The sequence below is a fragment of the Sciurus vulgaris genome, assembly GCF_902686455.1.
Source record: "Sciurus vulgaris genome assembly, chromosome: 1".
Taxonomy (NCBI): Eukaryota; Metazoa; Chordata; class Mammalia; order Rodentia; family Sciuridae; genus Sciurus; species Sciurus vulgaris.
Window position 1 is genome coordinate 103,139,643 of NC_136461.1, and position 24,021 is coordinate 103,163,663.

Sequence of the window (24,021 nt, forward strand, 5' to 3'; positions counted from 1 at the left end):
GCCTACTGCATTCATATTGACTTCTGGGTGGACTGGCATCCGTAGTTGCTGCTATCAACCATATGGAGACTGATTTGCCAATAAAAACCCTCAATCCCAAGGCTCAGGTGAGACTGCCTGCTAAGCAATATGCTGTGTATTGTCCCACATTTTTTTCCTAGGATAATTAAGCACCTAACAGTTTAACTACACTAGAAAGAAACATCTGAAAGCTTGCATCTTCTTTCTCTTGGACAGCTTTTCTCTTTGTCAATTTTAATATGTATTCTTTTACTGTGACAAAACAGAGTCAGGAGAATAAAAACAGATGCAAAAAGAATAGTATACATAAAGTTCACTAATTTTAAAAGCAAAGAATAGGAGACTATAAAAGCATAAAATGTGTGTGTATATATATATACATATAATTGCGTATAAAAATATTTTTAAAGTTAATGTAAAATTTGTAACACCTCTAAAAAAATATTTGCTGAAGAACATAAAATACAGAAAAACATTCTATATGCTCAGAGCAAGACAGACTCAAATTCGGACTGGGTATGTTGCTCAATAGCAGAATGTGTGCTCAGCATACACAAGCCCTGGGTTAAAGGAGAGGAAAGAGGAAAGGGAAAAGAGGGAACACAGGGAAAGGAGGGAAAGAAGGAAAAAAGAGGGGAGAGGAGAGGGAAGGGGAGAGGAGGGGAAAGGCTGGGCACAGTGGTGCACACCTGTAATGCCAGCAACTCAGGTGGTTTAGGCAGGAAGACCACAAATCAAGAAACCAGCCTCCGCAAGTTCAAGGTCAGCATGGACAACTTAGCAAAACCCTGCCTCAAACTAAAAAATAGGATTGGGGATATAGCTCAATGATAAAGTACCCCTGGGGTCAATCCCCAGTACTGGGTGAAGCAGGGGAGCAGCGGGGAGTCAATATGATCAAAGTATTCATTATTACTGTGTAAATAGATGACTCAACTCTATTTCTTTTGAACTTCTACAAGCCAATTCTCAGGTTCTTAGAAATATTCAATTTAATCTAGCAGGCTGACAACCCAAATTCATCTTTTTCTTATTCTAAATCCCCATTAAAATATTAAGGAATTTAGAAGATTAACACACTACCCCAAAAAAACCTGAGGGTGGAGAAAGGGACAAGGCACACAAATTAGCAAGCAGCAATTTTAAGAGAACATAAATGGAAAGGGATAACTGAACAGTAAAGAAGAAACCCATTCGAGTGTACTAACAAATGAAAGGGCGGCGGCGGCGCGGCAGGCTGGTGGAGGCTTGGCCCGGCTCCCGCAGGGGCGCGCGCGCGCAGCCCCCTCCGCAGCCCTTGCCCCACACAGCCGGAGAGCCGCGCGGCAGCTGAGAGACCTGGGACGCCGTTGACCGCGCAGGAGGCAGCGGCGGGAGCGCGAGCTGCGGCCCGCGGCGGCGCGGCAAGATTCACAGATGGATTCAGTGGAAAAGACAACAAATAGAAACAAACAAAAATCAAGAAAGTTTCTAAAAAGCCTCATCCGGAAACAACCCCAGGAGCTGCTCCTGGTCATAGGGACTGGTGTCAGCGCAGCGGTGGCCCCAGGGATCCCTGCCCTCTGTTCGTGGAGGAGCTGCCTTGAGGCATTCATCGAGACTGCAGAGCAGCTGGAGGTGGGAGGTGCTGCACACGGGAGATGTTGCCGAATTCCGGAGGAAAGTGATTAAGGACCGGGATCTGCTGGTTGTGGCCCATGATCTGATCCGAAAGATGTCACCTCGCACAGGTGACACCAAGCCCAACTTCTTCCAGGACTGCCTGATGGAGGTTTTTGACAGCCTGGAACACCATATCCAGAAGCCGGTGGTGCTACAGTCCATCCTCAGCCTGATGAATAGGGGAACTATGATGTTGACCACTAACTATGACAACTTGCTGGAGATCTTTGGGCAGCAACAGAGCAAGCCCATGGAATCCCTGGACTTGAAGGACAAGATGAAGGTACTTCAGTGGGCGAGAGGCCACATCAAGTATGGAGTTCTTCATAATCATGGCTTATACACAGACCCCTGCGGGATGGTGTTGGATCCAACAGGATATAAAGATGTCACTCAAGACCCAGGAGTGATGGAAGTTCTACAGGACCTGTACCGCACCAAGTCCTTTCTGTTCGTGGGCTGTGGCGAGACCCTGCGTAACCCGATATTCCAAGCTCTCTTCCTTTACTCGGTGGCGAATAAGGTGGACTTGAGCACTATATGGTGGTGCTCAAGGAGAATGAAGACCATTTCTTTAAGCACCAGGTAGATATGCTTCTACATGGAATTAAAGTGGTACCCTACGGGGACCGTTTTGACTATTTCCCCGAATACGTGCAAGACCTTGCCACTCAGATCTGCAGACAGCAAAGTCCAGATGCTGAGGGAGTGGACAGCACCACATTACTGGGTAATGCATGTCAGGACTGTGTGAAGAGGAAGTTGGAAGAGAATGAAATCGAAGGCTCAAAAAGACTCAGACAGTCAGATACCAATGATACTGGAGGAACTTGAAATCTGTAAACCTGTTAAGATCTACAACTTGAAAGCCAGCCTTCTGTAACCACAGTGCCATGCCCAAGTGATGAGGAAGTACAGAGAATTCCACATGGATCTCCCTCCGCAAGTCACATGCCCAAGAGCCACATGGCTGGGTGACAGCTCCACTGGATGTGCTCAGCTGCCTGGAGTGACATGGACACACTTCAGGTATACTTCGTAAGGACTGATGGACAGCTACCAGGGACCAAATCAGTGGGAAGGATGTCCCTGGTATTCCCAATTCCTATTTGACATGCTCTCTTGTGTCAAGGTGACATTTTTCCTAGTACAGGGGGAGAGTGAAGATTGTTCAAGCAACAGTAGTTGCCAAAGAGAAAATAAGAGCTAGACACTTAGTTTTATCATTTTATGTGGAACCATAGAAAACATTTTAAAGACATATTTGTTATGTTGTTAAATAGTAGACGATGAGTTGACACTCAAGGCACTGGACCCACTAATGAAGATGGCGTTTTTAAATACGACTTGATCAGTCAGGCTTCTTTGGAATTGCATCATCTTGGTAACTTCTCTTCCAAAGAGATGGCAGGCCTAACGCTTCGTAGGAAGTGTGAAGTCCGAAGGGCCAGAGGATCTTTCCCAAAATGGTGGTCAGTGCCATGGGAGTTGTCCACTGCGTGTCTGATAGTTGAGAAAATACAAGTGGGGCAGGAGACAGGGTCTGCACTTATACATGGTCAGTTGCGAGCTTTTGAGTCTTAATTCTCTGGTGTCAGGGCCAACTTTTCTGTTGTCTACTACAACTACCTTCCCACAGTTCACGGTAAGGGGACATGCAGCCAGTGGGGGTCAAACCTTGTGAAAAGACCCTGCACTTAACGCTTCCAGGGCTCAGCCATGTGGCAACAGCAGTGGGCCCTGGGAGCACTCACAGCACTGGTGGCACAGGCTTGTGGGGTATAGTGAAAGCTTAAAACCAAAGCTTCTCTTTGAAAACAAGCCCTGCTGGGTTTTAGCTCAGGCTGCCCATCTTTGATGTGACATTTCTTTTTTTTTCTTTTTTTCTTTTCTTTTTTTTTTTTTTCTGTTGCTGGGGATCGAACTCAGGGCCTTGTGCTTGCAAGACAAGCACTCTACCAGCTGAGCTATCTCCCCAGCCCTGATGTGACATTTCTTGCCAAGTCCAGTGATACTCCCATTGATACAGGGAAACTGAACCACAAGCAATGTCAGGTTGGGATGTACAGGGACTGGGAGAAGCCAGAGAACTGCTGGAGACTTGTCCCCCTTTGGAGACAAACCTATGTCACTCTGCTCATAAATAAAATTTAACATTAAAAAAAAGAAGAAGAAATGCAAGGACACACCTGAAACTTATTTGCTGAAAAGTTTTTCAAAGAAGCTTGGCATTTAGAAACATGAGGTTAAGGAAGTCCCAATGAGACATAAGGTAATAAATGTAAGTCTAAAGCATGCAAACCCCACTTCTGTGCTGATTAATCTGTAAGAACAGATTGCCCAGCAACCAGTATGATTGATTCCCCAAGACAAAACAGTTGAAAGTTGCTTAGGGATTGTTTTGCTATTTGCTTCTTTATTTATCAATGAATTTTAAGATTTTGTAAATGTTTGCATTCAAAATAAGAGCCATTTTACATTTTTCAAATAAGTTCATGAGTAATTACTGTATGGCAAATGAGCATGCTCCTGATTAAATCACTCAGTGCTAGTTGCCATGGTGAGTTCTGATCATTATACAAAACTGACATCCAAGCTTCAAAGCCAAAACTAGTGGCCATAATGTCCCCTGAGCTGATTTCATCATTTCAAAGACTAAGTTCTGAAAGACTCACCCGTGCTTACAATTATTTTTTTGTAAAATGCCTATTTGCCAAAATATTTTATTTGGGGATGATGGGAGAGAAAAGCCTCTTTTTAAAAGACCAAAACAGGGTTGGACTCAGTGGTAGCATGCTTGCCAAACATGCCCAAGAATTGGGTTTAATCCTTAGCACTACAAAAAATAAGTCAAAGGTAAAAATATACTAGTCTACAAAGTTATTTGTCTTCACAGTGTTAGGTAAGTGGAATTAGTTTCAGTAAACTGACTAGGAGACTTCTATGATACATAACTGAACACTTACATAAGGACTAAATGGCAGACACCCTCTCAACTCAAACATATAAAATGACTAAAATTAATAAATTAAAAGTCCATTTTGAAAAATACACAATTAAGCCTGAAAGCAAGAAGAAATTTTGGAGTGCCAAAAAAGAGAACTCAAAGCCCAAGCAATGCAGCACTGATTGAAGTAGCCACACAGGGTCCTTCAGTACCACTGGTGGGAACAAGAAGGCAAAGTTTAAAAGTTGAAACAATTCCCTCTGTAAAGCTATGGGGTAGGGTTTAGGTGTCTTACAGATTCAAATCCTTGCCAGACCTAAAATTATCCACAATAAGTCATGTGAGAAACAGAAAGTTCAATGGTCTATTTTCAAAATATAGTTATTTAGCTTTAATTGGGATGTAAAATCCAATTATAGCCATTTTAGATAGCCAGGTTCAATAGCTTGCCCTTCTAGCAGAAGTACTTTGCCTTGCCAAGCTACTTCTGGGCCTGTTTGATTTCTTGGTGTTTATAGCAATTTTGAAAAATTCCTGGTATTTCTAACAATTTTGAATTTCTAACTATTGTTTATTTAAAAATTTAGAAATTGTTTTATTTAGAAATTGTTATTACTATTGTTTACTTACAAAGTTAATTTCTAACAGTTTTTAAAATTCCTGGTATTTCTAACAATTTTGGCACCAACATGGGGCTCTATAAGTCACCTGGGTGTTATGGGGACTCCCTTACAGGAGACACAACCTCCTGCCTTGTTGCAGTGGCTTCAGAGTAGAGAAAGAAACTATGGTCCCTGAGGTCAACAACAGACCCCAAAAAGCACTGCAGTTACCAAGTAACTATGCACAGACCAAGGCAGGAAAATCTATCTCAAGAAAGAAAGAAGGACATTCCCAGAGGTTGAGTATTACTAAGACATGAGTGCAAGAAACCCCTAGGAAGGAGGGAATTGAGTCTCTATACAGAAACATGAAACCACGCCCAGGAAAGAGGGATGGGGGCTGTATAAGAAATCCCCAGTAAGAAGGACTAAGCACACAGGGTGCCTGGAATGTACAAGAAACCTCCAATAACAGGTGAGGGGTTGAGTACATGGGAGAAACTTAATTACAAAAATAGGAACCTATAAAAATATGGGGAATAAAAATTCTAGGTGTAGGGGCTTGGACAGTGGCTCAGTGGTAAAGCACTTGCCTAGCATATGTGAGGCACTGGGTTCTATCTTCAGCGAAGGGAAGAAAGGAGGAAGGAAGGGAAGGAAGGAGAGAGAGAGGGAAGAAAGGTATTGTGTCCACCTACAACTAAAAAAAAAAAAAAAACTTGACTCTTTAAAAAAAAATTCTAGGTTAGGGACAGGGAAGGACAATGGAAAGATCTGACATGTAAAAGTCTTCTTTTCCTTTGAAGAGTCTTAAGCATGGAAAATAAATAGTAGTGATGGTGAACATAAATCAGACCCCACTGAGGATCAGTGGTCACCTGAACCTCCGATTTCAGTGTCCACCATGGCTGCTGACAGATTCTATTCCTAATGTTCCCAACCGCAGAGGCCCTTTTGATGTCTGGGTCATAAACGTAAAAATCTGTGACAGGCTCTATTTTAATTTCTAAAGTGTTAAATCTGATCATTCTTTTGCCTACCTGTAGGGATTTAATACCTCGTAAAGAGTTACCAAATCTTTGTTTCCTATTTTATGTATAATTGTGCATACTTGCGTATTATGTCATGTTTATATACATGCCTGAGTCTATATCGTGTACATGGTATCAAAATTTGCATACAGATCAATGAGTACTAATAAATTTATGAATGGATCCAAATGCCTTTCAGTTCATGGGACTTACTATCTCCAAATCCAAAATTTTAAAAGCTAAATGCTCCCAAATTCAAAACTTTCTGGTAATCAAAATGAGGCCATAAGTGGAAAATTCCATTCATAACCTCATGTGACAGACTGCAGTCAAAACAGAGGCACACTAAAAATACAGTACAAAATTACCTCCAGGCTTACTGCTTATTATACAACTGTAGGAACGAGGTAGGGGCACCTAGGAGGCTAAAGCAGGAAAATCTGAAGTTCCAGGCTAGTATGGGTAACTTCACCAGATCTCTCAAAATAAAGGGATGGGGACATAGCTCTGTGGTAGTGTTCGTGCCCAGTATACCAGGGGCCCTAGGTTCAACCCATAGTATGCGTGGGTGGAAGGCATTAGGGCTAGAGATGGAGATGTAATTCAGTGGTACAGCATTTGCCTAACAAAGTTCTGGGTTCAATCCCCAGCACCATCAAAAGAAAAAGAAGGGGCTGGAGAGATAGCTCAGTTGGTACAGTGCTTGCCTTGCAAGCACAAGACCCTGGGTTCAATCCCCAGTACTGCAAACAAAAAAAAAAAAAAGAAAAAGAAAAATACATTAAAATACATTAACATAATACCAGAGGGCCTGGAAGTTAAGTCACATAAAATACTCAAGTTGTTGGAAAGTGAATGTAATCTGTGCAAACCTTCTCAACCAGCCAATAACAAATTTCAAAGACTACGACAACTGGGTGCCATGCTACAGCTCTGAAAACCAGACTTTGAGAATAATGTTCTAAAGCATCGGCAAAGAATTCCAAGAATCGCTGGGTGCAGTGGTGCACACCTATAATCCCAGCAATTTTGAAGGCTGACACAGGAGAATCACAAGCTCGAGGACACTTCAGCAACTTATCAAGACACTGCCTCAAAACAAAAAATAAAAAGGACTGGAGATGTACACAGTTCAGTGGTAAAAAGTGCCCCTGGGTTCAATCCCCAGTACAAAAAAAAAAAAAAAAAGAATTCCAATAATATTCCAATAATGTCTGCTGGTTGGTACCATTTTTTCAGCCTAACTTATAAAATTTCACTTACAAAAACTACTACACCAGCGGCTCAGGAGGCTGAGGCAGGAGGACTTCTAGTTCAAAGTCAGCCTCAAGCAAAAGTGAGAGGTTAAGCAACTGAGTGAAACCCTGCCTCTAAATAAAATGCAAAATAGGGCTGGGGATGAGTGCCCCTGAGTTCAATCCCCAATACCCCTATCCCCAAAAAATAATTACTGAAGACATTGGAACTTTACTTTCTGCTACCTATGTCCCTTGTCTAACATTTCCCAGCCCAACCCTGCTATACCCTGCACTTCTGCTCTTCACTCAAGAATTTTAATTTCTATGAGAACGAAGGCTGTGGTGAAGATAGGAGCCAATCATGGTCAAATTACATTTATATTAATATAAGATTTTACTATAAAATTGATATATATTAGTTCATTTAGTCCTCCTAAGAGCCCTGTTAAAGTAGGTTCAGTAACTATTCACACTGATGAGGAGAGTTTCAGAGACCAAGAAACTTTCTCAAGGACATAAGGTGATGTAAATGGGGAGCAAGCAGCATCTGAAACTAAGATGTGTGGGTCCACAGCATGAGTTCTTTTTAAAAATTGTTTTTGTTTTTGTTTTTAGTTATATATAACATTAGGATTCATATAATTTCTGACAAAATTATAAAAGCATGGAATATAATTTGCTCTAATTCAATTGCTAGTCTTTCCCTTCCCTTCTTCTCTATTGATTTTTCTATTTATTTATAGGGTTTGTTTTTTTTTTAATAAATTAGTGTCTTGTGGACACACAAGATGAGATTCACTGTGGCCTATTCATATATGTGCATAGGAAGGTTAGGTCAGATTCATTCCACTCTTACCTTATCCTGTCCCTCCACCTTCAACCTCGATCCCTGCCTCTACTCCACTGATTTTTCTTCAATTTTAATGGAATTCTCTCACCTCCCTTTATTCTGGACTAGTGTCCACAAATCAGAGAAAACATTCAATCTTTGACTTTCTGGGTCTGGCTTGCTTCACTTAGGATGATAGTCTTCAGTGTCATCCATTTACCAGTAAATGCCTTAATTATTCTTTATGGCTGAATAATACTCTATTGTGTATATATACCACATTTTCTTTATTACAGCATGAGCTCTTAAAAACTATGCTAACCTATCTTTCTAATTAAAAAGTTCATCTATTGTCTATTAATAACAAAATAAGATTAAACTAAGACTCAATAGGAATGCAGATGATTAATTAAAGATGAGGAAAAATCAATTGGGCACAATAAATGACTACATGTGATGGAGTAGTATTAGTTACAACAAGGAAGAAATTCAAAATTGTAGATGATTCTCAAGTTTCTGGTGTAGGTAATTCATGAAAAATTGCACAATTACTCAATGAGAAAAGGGTGTTTTCGCCAAAATTTAATGAGTAGGCTTTAAGTACATCCTATTTAACTAGCACAGTTGTGAATCTGAGGAGTTTGTACAAAACCCACCAGTACATAAATAATTCAAATCTAATAAGAAGTTATGATTACTAAGGAAGAACCATGTCAAGGATAATACCTTGGACTGGGATGTAGCTAGCTGTAGAGCCTAACATGCACAAGGCTCTGGGTTCAATCCTGAACACTGCCAAAAGAAAAAAAGACAGTATCCTTGGGTATACCAATATTTTACAAGTCTATCAGAAGAAAAGGAGGTTTTGGATTTAGAAGATAGCTTTCAAACATTTTCAACTGCAATGGCAAGTATAAGATGCTATTTACTTAAAGACAGGGTCTCACTGAGTTGCTTACGGCCTCGCTGGGTTGCTGAGGCTGGCTTTGAACTTGCGATTCCCCTCTCTCAGTCTCCCAAGTTGCTGTGATTACAGGCATGCACTGACTCTTGGCCTGAACCTAACATCTTTTAAGTCAACCCTAGCCTCTCTTGCTGATACTCTTCAGCAGTCACTTGAAACCTTCAATCAATCCTTTCCCTTAGAAAATAATTATGAATGAAAAAAATAAATTTTCAGGTGGAAAAAGGATTTGAGGGAATTTATCACTTATGGCCCCTATTTAAGTGGGAGGCTAGTACAAGTGATGAGAAAAGACTCCTTGTGGGTTGAGTTTTGAAAGTCTGAATTAAACAACCAAGGAAATGGAAAAAAGAAGCTGGAGAGAATAAGATTGTCAAAAGATGGTAACATCCCTGAATTTGAAAGGTATAAATCATCTTTAAGAAAATTTTTCTCTCCACCACATACCTCTCTCTCCATTCATCTCTATTTCCACCCTATGTGCACCCAACAATAGACAGATAAAAAGAAATATATGTATTAAACTAAGGGGGGGTATGAAGGCAAAATAATAATAACTAGATTCTGAAGAAACAAGTCATTGATCTTTTATATGGAGATTTTATAGGAAAGGAGGTAATAACAGACAGATGTTAGCAAATATGGGGAGAGCTAGAGATGTGAAATACTGAATATGCTGCCACTGTGACAAGGGCAGGCAATAAAGAGAAGGAAAGAGAATGATTGCAAATTAAAACTAGCATGTATAATTTAGCAAGATTCTATCTCAAAATAAAAAGGGTTGGGGATATAGCTCAGTAGTAGAGCTCTTGTCTAGAGTGGGTGAGGCCCTGGGTTCAATCCCCAAATGGGGAAAATGACTTTTATATTTCTAAGGGAAAAGAGAGAAAGAAGAAAAAGCTATAAACATTATATGTGACCCACAAAGCCTAAAATATTTACTATCTGGTCCTTCACAAAGAGTTTACTGAACATTTCAAATAACTGATTTTTCACTAAACCAAATGGAAATAATTCTTCTCAATGATATATGTTCACAGAAGAGAGGACTTTGGTCTGCATGTGCACACGTGTGCTTGTAAACTTGCATGCAACTAGGCTTTCTTTTCTCTTATGCCAGAAGGAAGTAGAGAATTGTAAGGGCCTAGCGGAGTCTGAGCCCATAACCATGAAGACCAAAATTTCATGGCTGCCTAGATCCAGTATACTCCTTATTTACAGCTTCCTTTAGGAGGTTATTCAAATTCTGCAATAACTGGCTCAATCAGTCATGAAAAGATTATGAAAGGTCTGCTTCTTCAACCCCAACTGTCCTAGCTGAACCGGTAACAGTGAGGCACTGCAACTCTTGGGAAAAGACATTTAATTTGAAAAAGAATTCAGTACAGAGCAGATGAAACAAAGTGTATCATGTCTATCATAGTCTGATGGTTCACCAATGACCAATAATCACACCATCATGGCTAAATTTGACCCTATAAAGGGAGTCATACTCATGAATAGGCAAAGATCAAGTATAACCTGATTCAGTAACTTGAGGGAAACCAAGTTGAACAATCAGAACAAAATGGGAAGCTCGTACTAAGGCAAAAGTAATGAAGGAGGAGGAAGTGGCAGCTATGAAACAGAGGTAAAAACTTGACTTTAAAAAAGAAAAAAAAAGAATGGGATCCTAATTAGAATAAGTTATACTCCATTTGTGTATAATAGGCCAAAATACACTCTGCTGTCATGTAAAAAGAACAAATAAAAAAAGGACTAATAACTCTCAGAAAAATGCGATTAAAATTAAAATGACAAATGAACATGATTTCTAAAGTATAAAAATTAGAAGACCTGAAAAGGGGAATGGAAGCTCTTTAGAAGAAAATTAGTAGCCAGGAAGATCAAATTTTAAGACATAACTATTGAAAACTCTAAAGCACAAGGAACCAAAATTGACAAATAAGATTATATCAAACAAAGAAACTCTGCACAGCAAACTAAATAAAAGAGTGAACAGTACCCATGTGGGATAAAGTGTTTACAAACCAACCATCTGACAAGGAAGTAATATTCAGAATAAATGAGGAACTCAACTCAATAGTTAATAACAACAATAATTATCCAATTTTAAAAGGGGCAAATAAGGACTGAGGATGCAGCTTTGTGGTACAATGCTTGACCAGCATGAACAAGGCCCCAAATTCAATACCGGGCAGTGTAAATAAATAAATAAATAAATAAATAAATAACAGGTAAATTATCTAAATAGACAATTCTCAAAAGATATACAAATGACCAAAAAAAAAAAAAAAAGCATATGAAATAAGGCCCAATATCTTCAATCAACAGGAAAATGCAATCAAAGTCACAATGAGTTACTTCACTGCAGTAGAATGGCTAGTATCAAAAAAAATAAATAAATAACAATGCTGGTGAGGCAGAACAACAATGGGAACTTTCAAACACTATGGGTGGGAATGTAGATTAGTATAGCCATTACAGAAAACAGTATGGAGGTTCCTCACAAAGTCACAAATAAAACTACCTTACCATCTACTTATTCAAATAATAGGACTATCCCACTAAGGGAATGAAATCAAGTGAAAGAGATACCTGCACTCCCATATTTACTGTAGCACTATTTACAATGCCCAAAATACAGGATCAAAATGTCCATCAACAGATGAATAAAAGAAAATGTACATATACATCATGGAATATTATAACTGGAATGGGGATGTAGCTCAGTACTGAGTGCCTACCCTGCCCAAATCCCTGAGCTCAATCCCTAGTACCACCAAAAAAAAAAAAACAAAGACAAAAAAACTGTCATTTGGGGTAACATGGACAAAACTGGAGGACATATGTCAAGTGAAATAAGGCAGGCACACAAAGACAATAACTACTTCATGTTCTTATTCATTTGTGAAAGTTGCAAAAATCATTCTCTTTTTATAAAAGAAAAGTATGGAATAAATAGTGGTCACTACAGACTAGAAAGGGAAAAGGATGGAACAAATAATGGAGACCTAAATACAATTAGATAGAAGGAATGAGTTCTGGTATTCTACAGCACAATAGGATATCTATAGTCTACAACAGTTTATGATATATTTCAAAATATCAAGAATAAACTGAAAGTTCCCAACAAACAAATGATAAATCTTTGAGATGGAAACAATTACCATTTTAATCATTCCACACTATGCAAATATACCAAATTGTAGTACTGCACCCCACAAATATGAACAAAAGTAGTGCATCAACTAAAAAACATAAACGCTGGGGATATAGCTCAGTTGGTAGAGTGCTTGCCCTGGGTTCAATCCCCTGCATCACACAGACACACAAACAAAATTGGCCAAAATGTATCTGACACCAAAGGTAAATCTATAAATGTAATTTTTTTAACTTAGAAAAAAAATTTGTTTTACTATGTCCACAAAACTATAATCACGTGCCTTGGTCATGATAAGGAAGTATTATGGTTTGAATATGAGGTAGCCCCCAAAAGCTCCTCTGTTAATGCAGGAACATTCAGGCAAAGTGATTAAATTATAAGACTTGTGATCTAATCAGTGGATTAATCCCTTTGCTGGGTTAATGATCTGAATGGACTGGGTGGTAAATGTGGGCAGGTAGGGTTCACCTGGAGAAACCAGGTCACTGGGGGCATGTCTTTGGGGTCCATGTTTTGTACCTCTTGGCTCACATTCTCTCTGCTTTCTGGCTACCATGAAGTAAGCAGCTTTCCTTCCCCAGGCCCTTCTGCCATGATGCCATGATGTGCCACTTCACCTAGAGTCCAGAACAATCAAGTCAGCTAGCCATGGACAGAGACTTCTGAAATTGTGAGTCAAAATAAACTTTTCTTCCTCCAAGTTGTTCATGTCAGGTATTTTGGTCACAGCAAAGAAAAGCTGACTTGTGAGGGGAAAATCCTATAAGTTAAAGATTTTACTGAGTACCATGACACAAGCTTGTAGTTTCAGCACTTGGGAAGTTATAAGCTACAAGAAGAATCAATAAAGACAACCAGTTCAGACTAGCCTAGGTAACAAGGTGAGACCCTTCCTCAAAACAAGATTTTGCCAAACGCACACAGATGGATATAATTCAGTAACTCTTAAAAAAATAAAAAATTTAAAAAAAGATAAGATGATCTTCTGGGTTGGAATATAACTCAGGTCTAGCGCCCAACCACCACCACTCCCACCCACAAAGGAATCTTTATTGAAAAGATGACCTGTCAACTCAATAAAGTAAAATAATTGCCAATTAGGAAACAATATTGTGGTTCAAACATGAAATATTTGTATTCAATTTTTAAGAACTACCAAAACAGAAAACATTTCCTAACATGGTATACATTATCTTATTTCACAAAAAATAGTTCAGAACAGCCAGACACAGTGGTACATGCCTGTAATCCCAGCTTCTTGGGAGGCTGAGACATGAGGATGGCAAATTTGAGGCCAGTCTAGGTAATTTAGTGAGGCCCTGTCTCTAAACAAAAAACAAAGGGCTAAAGATATAGCTTAGTAGTAGAGCAACCCTAAGTTCAATCCCCGATATATGGGAGGTAAGGAGGGGGAAGTAGTTCAAAACAAATTATAGAAGAAAATATTTGGGCTCTGTCATTCTTATAAAATTGATAATCAGAGTCCCGGCACAGTGGCACACACTTATAATCTCAGCTACTCAGAAGGCTGAGGCAGGAAGATTGCAAGTTAACATAGCAAGACCCTGTCTCAAAATAAAAACAATAGAGCTGGGGATATAGCTCAGTTCATAAAGTGCCTGCTTTGCACACGCAAGGCCCTGCAGTCAATCCCCAGCACCACAAAACAAAAAGTAAAAACAAAAATAATAAAAGTTCTGGGAATATAATGTAGCTCTGTGGCAGAGTATTTGCATAGCATTTGCAAGGCCCTAGACTCATCCCTAGTACTGCATAAATAAATAAATAGCATAAACTTACCTTTTAAAGGTATACACAGTTACAATTAAACTGCTAAAAACCAAACACAAGAAAATTTTGTAAAGAGCAAGAGAAAAATGATTCATGATATGTAAGGGAATAACAACAAGATTAACACTAAACTTAGAAGAAATAAGTGACCAGAAGGCAGTGGGATGGCATTATTTAAAGTGGTAAAAGAATATTACTCAGCCATAAAGAATAATAAAGTTATGGCATTTGCAGGCAAATGGATGAAATTGGAGAATATCATGCTAAGTGAGATAAGCCAATCTCAAAAAACCAAAGGACAAATGATCTCGCTGATAAGCGGATGATGACACATAACTGGGGGGGGAGGGGCAAGAATAGAGGAAGGAGGGACTGTATAGAGGGAAAAGAGGGGTGGGAGAGGTGGGGGGAAGGGAAAAATAACAATGAATCAAACAATATTACCCTATGTAAATGTATGATTACACAAATGGTATGGCTTTACTCCATGTACAAACAGAGAACAACAAGTATCCCATTTGTTTACGATAAAAATAAATAAATAAAAATAAAGTGGTAAAAGAAAAACAAAAAAACACCAACCAAGAACTCTATATCTATCAAAACTAATCTGCTGCGGGTAGGGGGAGAGTGGCTCAGTGGTAAAGTACTTGCCTACCATATGCAAGGCCCTGGGTTAGATTCTCAGTACACACATGCACTTACACACACACAATTAACCTGCAAAAATGAAAATGAAAGAAAGGCATATCCAGATAAACATGGGTTCAGAGAATCATTGCTAGTCAACCTGTCTTACAAGAAATACTAAAGAAAGTTGTTCCGACTTGAAGTGATATCAGATAGTGTAACTCAAATGCTTGTGAAGAAATAAGGAGCACTAGGGGCTGGAAATGTGGCTCAGTGACAGAGTGTTTGCCTAGCATGCATGAGGACTCGGGTTCCATCCTAGGCACAAAAAAGAATGAGAGAGCAGTGGACGACTAATTACACAGATAAATATACCACACACATAAACCTACTTTTTCTCTTTCCATAAGTGGTTTAAAAGAAAACTGCACAAAACAATACTAGCAAAAAGGAGGCAAGAGGAAACTGAAGTATGATGAAGAAAGTATGGGGCATCAAACCACAACCAGAATTCACAGCAATTAAAGAATATAAAAGTAAATACATATGAGTTAATATAAAATCTCAATATATGTATCTTTACCTTTCTTCTCTCCTTTAAAAACCATAAGCACTCACAAAGCAATAACTATAACACTAGAACTGATGGGTTTATAACATACAGCTGTAAACCTGTAACAATTACAGCATAAAGGAGAAGAGAAAAAAAAAGAGACATACTGCAGCAAAGTTTGACTCACTGAAGTGAAGTGAAGTGGACAATGATAAACTAAGGTGCATAATGAAATCCCTAATTCGATCAATAAGAAATTAACTCAAAAATTGCAGTAAGGGCTAGGGAGATAGATCAGCTGGTAGAGTGTTTGCCTGCAAACAGTGCCCCAGCACTGCCAAAAAAAAAAAAAAAAAAAAAAAAAAAAAAATTGCAGTAAGATCAACAAAGGAATTAAAATAGTATACTAAAAAATATTTACTATAAAAGAAGGCAAATAAGAACCAAAGAACAAAAAGTACATGAGTTATACAGAAAATGGCAAAACAGACAACAAACCTGATCATATCAACAACAGTAAATGGGAGTAAATTAAGCACAACAATGAAAAGACAAACAGGTTAGACCACATATGAAAGGATTAACTAGATACAATTCATGAGACAAACTTTAATTCCATGGCTCAGGAGGCTGAGGTAGGAGGATTGTGAGTTCAAAGCCAGCCTCAGCAACACAGGTAATTAGCAACCCTGTGAGACCCTGTCTCTAAATAAAAATAAAAAAGGGCTGATGATGTGACTCAGTGGTCAAGCACCCCTGGGATAATTCTCAGTACCAAAAAAAAAAAAGAGAGAGAGAGAGAGACACACACACACTTTAGATCTAAGACATATAAGGCAAAAGAAGGAAAAGCAAGTCATGGAAACAGTAATTCTAAAAAGAACTGAAGTGACTATAGTAATATCATGAAAGAAAACTGTACACAAAAATAACTAGAGACAAAAGTGAATGTTTTATAATGATAAAAGTATCAATTATGAGAAAGATATAATAAAAACCATATGTGCACCTAACAATTCACCTTTTGTCAAATCTATGTACAGAAAAATCTGGCAAAATAAAAGGGAAACAGAAAAACAAAAAAGCAGGAATGAACAAAACAAAACTAAAAGCAGTGGCTCATCACCTGAGGGAAAAGTAAATGGTCTAATAAATGTGTACATATAACCTTGTTTTACTGCACTTACAGTGAATTCAAGGTTTGTGGCAATCCTGCCTCAAGCAAGTCTATCAATGCCATTTTTCCAACACATGTACTTAACTTAAATGTTTGTCACATTTTCATAATTCTCACAAGTATATCAATGTTTTCAGTAGTATTACATCTTTTATGATGACCTGTGATACTATTATAATTGCTTTTGGGGTATCACAAACCAAACTCATATAAGATGGTGACCTTAATCAATTTTGTGTGTTCTGACCATTCCAGTCCCTTGGGCCTCCTTATTCCTTGAGATACAATAATACTGAAATTAGAGCAATTAAAAATCCTAAAGGGGCTGGGGATATAGCTCAGTTGGTAGAGTGCTTGCACAAGGCCCTGGGTTCAATCCCCAGTAACCGCCCCCCCCCCCCCCCCCACGCAAAAAAAAAAAAAAAAATCCTAAGCCCCGTGCGCAGTGGCACACACCTTTAATTCCAGTGGCTCAGAAGGCTGAAGCAGGAAGATCAAGAGTTCAAAGTCAGCCTTTAGCAACAACAAGGGGCTAAGCACCTCAGTGAGACCCTGTCTCCAAATAAAATACAAAACAGGGCTGGGGATGTGGCTCAGTGGGGATTGAGCACACCTGGGTTTAATCCCAGATACCAAAAAAAAAAAGAAAGAAGAAAGAAAAGAGCATTTGTGATTCATGTGGGGAGGTCAAAATAACATTATCAAGAGTTTGGAAAAAGTTTTTTCCAACACCCATGGGTGTCTTCAAATGGTTCAAGACTTCAGCAGAAGATGTGACATCAGATGTGGTGGAAACACCAAGAGAAATGGAATCTGAAATGTACCTCAAATGCTGCAAACTCTAGATAAAACCTTGATGGATAAGGAACTGCTTCTTATGGGTGAACAAAGAAAGTAGTTTCTTGAGCCAGGCGCAGTGGCACATACCAGTAATCCCAGTGACTTGGGAGGCTGGCAAGATCACAAGTTCAAAGCCAGACTCAGCAACTTAGTGAAACCCAGTCTCAAAATAAAAAATAAAAAGGGCTAGGGATATAGCTCAGAGTTTAAGTATCCCTGGGTTCAATTCCTAGTACCAAAAGAAAAACATGGTTTCTTGAGATGGAACACACTCCTGGTGAAGATGCTATGAATATTATTGGACGACAACAAAGAATTTAGAATACTGTGCAAACTTAATAAAGCAGCAACAAGGACTGACAGGACTAACTATAGTTTTCTTTGGTTTTTTAAGATGGGATCTTGTCAAGTGTGGTGGCACATGCTTGTATGAGGCAGGAAGATCACAAGATCAAGGCCACACTGGGCAACCCAAGTGAGATCCTGTATCCAAAAAAAAAAAGAAAGAAAGAAAGACTACAGATGTAGCTCAGTGGCAAAGAAACCCTGCAACCAATCTCCAATAACACAAAAAAAGATGGGATCTCACTATGTTGCCCATGCTGGTCTCAAATTCACAGGCTCAAATGATTCTCCTGATTCCAATCTTTACAGTGCAGTGTACTGAATCCAGGGTCTCCCACATGCTAGGCAAGCACTCAAAAACTGAGCTACACTCCCAGATCTTGACTCCTATTTTAAAGGAAGTTCTACTGTGGGTAAAATAACATCACATGCTATCAAGAAATTTTTGTGAGTCAACTGAAGTGACAAACTTTGTTGTTGTCTTAGTTTAAGAAAATACTATAGCCACTCAATTCTTCAGCAATTTTCACTCTAATCACTCTCAACCATTAACATTGAGGAAAAGACTCTACACCAGTAAAAAGATTACAATTCACTGAAGCCTCATATGGTCATTTGTGTTTTTACTAACAATAAATGGTTATGGGGGGGGTTGTTTTTGTCTTTGGAGTGGTGCTGGGGATTGAACCCAAGGCTTCAAACATGTTAAGGAAGTGCTCTACCACTGAGTTAAATTCTCAATCTAATAAAGTATCATTTAATAAGGTATATACACCGTGGGGTTTTGTTTTTTTTTTTTTTAGGCGTAATGCTATTGCAAACTTAACACTACAGTATATGCCAGGAAGAGGTGGTGCACACCTATAATTTCAGTGGCTGGGGAAGCTGAGGCAGGAGGATCATGAGTTCAAAGCCAGACTCAGCAAAAGCGAGGTGCTAAGCAATACAGTGAGACCCTGTCTCTAAAAAAAAAAAAAAAAAAAAATACAAAATAGGGCTAGGAATGTGGCTCAGCGTTCAAATGCCCATGAGTTCAATCCCTGGTACCCACCCCCAAAATTATCTGACCCGATTTATTGCAGTATTTGCTTTACCACAGTGGTCTAGAATAAAACCAACAATCTGAGGTAGGCCTGCAACTGAAGTACTAAATAAGATGAAAAAGGATCAGAAAAATATTTTAAGAACTAATAACCGACTTTTCCAAACTTAATAAAAACTATAATCCAAGAATGTAAGAATCTCAATAATCCCTGAAGATAACACCTCTACATAAAAGCATGCAAAAGCATCATAATCAAATTTCTGAAAACCAATGACAAAAAGTCTCAAAAGCAAAAGGAAAAAATAGGCATGTTACATTTTTAAATAAAAAGCACAGTAACAACAGACCTTTCAAAAGAAACTATAAAAACCAGAAGTAAATGCAATGACAACTTTTAAAAAGTAAAAGCATCTGGGCACCGTGGTACTTGCCTAGAATCCCAGCTACTCAGGAGACTGAGGCAGGAGTATTACAAATTTAAGGCAAGTTAATGAGACTCTATCTAAAAAACAGAAAGGGCCAGAAATGTACCTCAGTGGTGAACTATCCCTAGATTCAATCCCCTCTACCCTGCCCTCCCACCCAAAAAAGAAACAGTGATAGTAAAGAAAACAGACACAGGAAAAAACAACCAACCAAAGATAAAAATGAACACAGATAAATAAAAGGATATAAATAAAATAAAAACATAAAGAAAAGTATAGAAATAATACATTAAACATAAAAGAAATACTAACAATATCATTAACTATGACAAAGAAAACGAAAATAGTTATCTAGAAATAAAAACAGCTAAATAGTTAACAGGAGGGCTAGGGTTGTGACTCAGTGGTAGAATGCCTGCCTGGCACATGTGAAGCATTTTGCACCACATCAAAATAAATAAATAAATAAACAAACAAACAAAATAAAGGTATTGTGTCCATCTACAACTAAAAATATTTTTTTTTAAATAGTAACAGGAAAATTATCTAAATGAAGGGAAGCTATGACAAAAATAATGACTTCTCAGTGTACTTTTCAAATGAGGTAAAAATGAAAAATGCAATAGGTATGAATAATTTGAGTTATTTATATATTCCTAGAATAGAAAACATTCATTCTTGGGTATGTTTGTGAACACTTAGGAAAATGTGATCTTGTCTTTAGCTACCAAAAGCAAGCAAGAAAAACTCCTTCCAATTCAAAGGGTACCAAATTTTACAGTCCATATCTTGGTTTTATATATATAAACAATTTAAATTTTACAAAGTAAAAATAAAGTTCATTACACACTTATGGTTTATATGCAAGGTGTCCCCCAAAAGCTCATATGTGACAATGCAAAAAGGTTTAGAGGTCAAATGATGGGGTTAAGAGAGCCTTAACCCAATCGGTGGATTAATGCTCTGATGAGGATTAACTGAGTGGCAACTGTAGGCAGGTAGTATGTGGCTGGAGGTGGGTTCCTAGAGGCATGCCTTTGGGGTTTATATTTTGTCCTTGTTAAGCAGAGCTCTGTTTCCTGATCATTAGGTACTAAGCTGCTTTCCTCCACCACACACTTCTACCATGATGCCCTGCCTCCCAAAATATTCTATCTACAAGAAACTCATTTGAAACATGAAATCAGTTCACTGAAAATAAAAGGATGGAGAAAGGCACACTATGACCATGAAAACCCCTTCCCCCTCCCTGCCTCCCTTTTGAGACAATGTCATCCTATGCTATCTAGGCCAGGCTTCAACTCCTGAGCTCCAACAATCTTTCTACCCCAACCTCCCGAGTAGTTGGGACTACAATCATGCACCACAAAACCCAGGGCTCATTATATTTTGAAAAACAAAAAAAGGACAAATTTCAGAAAGGTAGTGTCAACAGCTCTCCTTAGGGAAGGTATACCCTTCCCTAAGGAGAAGATAAAAACTGACTAAAAATTAAAAAAAAAAAAAAAAAAAAAAAAAAAAAAACCTATAACAACCATTTAAATATCTAGAAATTTAGAAATTGACCTAAGGACACACAACTAAGAGTGATTTAGTCAGGAAAACCTACTAAAGCTTGTGTAAAAACAAGTAAGGTCTATGGCACTTGAGCAGACCTACTACTCCCTCCTTTCCCATCAACTCAACAGGGTGAAAGCAACTCCAGTCAAAAAGACTTCTTTCGGCCATACTACCTAAAGTGCTATACAAATTCAATGCAATTCCAATTAAAATCCCAATGACGTACCTCACAGAAATAGAGCAAGCAATTATGAAATTCATCTGGAAGAATAAGAAACCAAGAACAGCTAAAGCAATCCTTAGCAGGAAGAGTGAAACAGGGGGTATCGCAATACCAGATCTTCAACTCTACTACAAAGCAATAGTAACAAAAACGGCATGGTATTGGTACCAAAATAGAAAGGTAGATCAATGGTACAGAATAGAGGACACAGACACAAACCCAAATAAATACAATTTTCTCATACTAGACAAAGGTGCCAAAAAAATGCAATGGAGAAAAGATAGCCTCTTCAACAAATGGTGCTGGGAGAATTGGAAATCCATATGCAACAGAATGAAACTAAACCCATATCTCTCACCATGCACGAAACTAAACTCAAAATGGATTAAGGACCTCGGAATCAGACCAGAGACCCTGCAGATTATAGAAGAAAAAGTAGGTCCAGGTCTTCAACATGTCGGCTTAGGACCAGACTTCCTTAACAGGACTCCCATAGCACAAGAAATAAAAGCAAGAATCAATAACTGGGATAGATTCAAACTAAAAAGCTTTCTCTCAGCAAAGGAAACTATCAGTAATGTGAAGAGAGAGCCTACAGAGTGGGAGAATATCTTTGCCAATCATACTTCAGATAGAGCGCTAATCTCCAGAATCTATAAAGAACTCAAAAAACTCTACTCTAAGAATACAAATAATCCAGTCGACAAATGGGCTAAGGAAATGAATAGACACTCCACAGAAGAAGATCTACAAGCAATCAACAAACATATGGAAAAATGTTCACCATCTCTTGTAATAAGAGAAATGCAAATCAAAACCACCCTAAGATTCCATCTCACCCCAATTAGAATGGCGATTATCAAGAATACAAGCAACAATAGGTGTTGGAGAGGATGTGGGGAAAAAGGTACTCTCATACATTGCTGGTGGGACTGCAAATTAGTGCAGCCACTCTGGAAAGCAGTGTGGAGATTCCTTAGAAAACTTGGAATGGAACCACCATTTGATCCAGCTATCCCACTCCTCGGCCTATACCCAAAGGACTTAAAATCAGCATACTATAGAGATACAGCCACATCAATGTTCATAGCTGCTCAATTCACAATAGCCAGACTGTGGAACCAACCTAGATGTCCTTCAATTGATGAATGGATAAAGAAACTGTGGTATATATATACAATGGAATATTACTCAGCCATAAAGAATGATAAAATTATGACATTTGCAGGCAAATGATTGAAATTGGAGAATATCATGCTAAGTGAGATAAGCCAGTCTCAAAAAGCCAAAGGACGAATGATATCTCTAATAAGTGGATGATGACATATAATGGGGGGAGGGGAGGGTTAGTGTTAGGGTTAGAGTTAGGGTTAGGGAGGGGGCAAGTATGGAGGAAGGAAGGACTGTATAGAGGGAAAAGAGGGGTGGGAGGGGTGGGGGGAAGGGAAAAAATAACAGAATGAATCAAACAACATTACTGTATGTAAATTTATGATTACACAAATGGTATGCCTTTATGCCATGTACAAACAGAGAAACAATATGTATCCCATTTGTTTACAATTTAAAAAATGCATTATTTTTAAAAAAAACAAAAAAGACTTCTTCCACCAGCTTCAAGTCAAAGGCTACAGCATCTTCCCCAGGATGATATGGGCATTTCTTATCCCACCCAGCTCTGGACGGCAAATGCTAAATTCAAAGCAGTGTGCGCTCAGAAATCAGGAGCTTCTTTCTTCTAAACAATACCAACTCCTGGAGCAACGATTTTACCCCACGCACAGCAAGCCAAAAAATGTTGGAGCAGTTCACCTAGATCCATGCCAGATGAGGCAAATCAATGACACCAGACACTATCGAAACCCAACAAACTGCTCAAGTCACCCCAAGAAGTAGACCACTGTTCCCAGCTACAATTTCAAAACAGAAACTCAAAGAATTTGTCCAAGGGAAAATGAGGGCCATAAAACAAAGAGCTCTGAAGGTCTTCCCAAGAAAATTAACTGTACTTGGAACAGAATATGGAGAAGTTCAAGCCTAAGGGCACTCTTAAAACCAGGAAATTTGGGTGATAAATAATTAAAAGGAAGATGATGGCTCCATAAGAATAACAAGCTAAACAACAGGACAAACTAGTTTACAAGAAAGAACAAAAAAGACCTCTAATGAGTTCTGCTGTGGGGCTGGGGAGATAGCTCAGCTGGTAGAGTGCTTGCCTTGCAAGCACAAGGCCCTGAGTTTGAACCCCAATACAGCAAAAAAATAAAATAAAATAAAATAAAATAAAAAAAGACTTCTTTCAAAGAGTTCTGCTGGGGTCAGTTGAAACTTCTGCAACTAACCTCAAAAACTACGGTGAGGTGGAGGAAGGATCAATCACAACAGTCTGTGGAAAAATTTATGTTCCAGTGAACTATTAAAAACTGAGTAATCAAACCATGTTTAGTACAGCCTAACAGCTAGGTATGATACCAACAGATAGTGAGCTTAATAGGGATAAGAGAAACAGTCAAGGAGAATCCTGTCAAAACCATTGTATCTCAGGTAATTTTTTCATTTCTCACTATATCTCATGCTCAAGACTATGCCCTCTGTGGAGACATGAGACTTCTACATTGGAGCCGAAAACAGACTTCACTAAAATTATCAAGCAAAGTCACTAAACAAAAAACAGTAAACACAACTGGCAGTTCTGGGAGTAGGGCAAGATAGATCAGTATCATATAAGCAGGTAATAATCAAAATATAGAAAAACAAATAATACATGAGACTTAAGAAAGAAAAAGCTAAAGGGCAGGTGTAAATCTAACTATATCAAGAGTAATATTAAATGTGAATGAACCTTACAATCCAAACAACAGGGAGACATTGCGGCTGAGATACCACTCATTTGAGGGTAAAAATACCTGCCTAGCATGTGTAAGGCCATGGTTTTATCTCTAAGACCAAAAAGGGGTAGGAGGAAAGAAATT

At 38.6% G+C, this 24,021-nt stretch overlaps 1 protein-coding gene and 1 pseudogene across 3 annotated transcripts in view; one reads left to right on the top strand and one right to left on the bottom strand.

Moving 5' to 3' along the window:
* The window catches only part of TRIM33 (tripartite motif containing 33), a 119,281-nt gene that overhangs the window by 74,516 nt on the left and 20,744 nt on the right, over positions 1 to 24,021 (bottom strand). The gene's annotated exons all lie outside the window — the stretch shown is intronic.
* Positions 1,001 to 3,556, top strand: LOC306658642 (protein FAM118A-like; annotated as a pseudogene). Its single transcript has one exon. The product of its transcript is annotated as a protein FAM118A-like (transcript).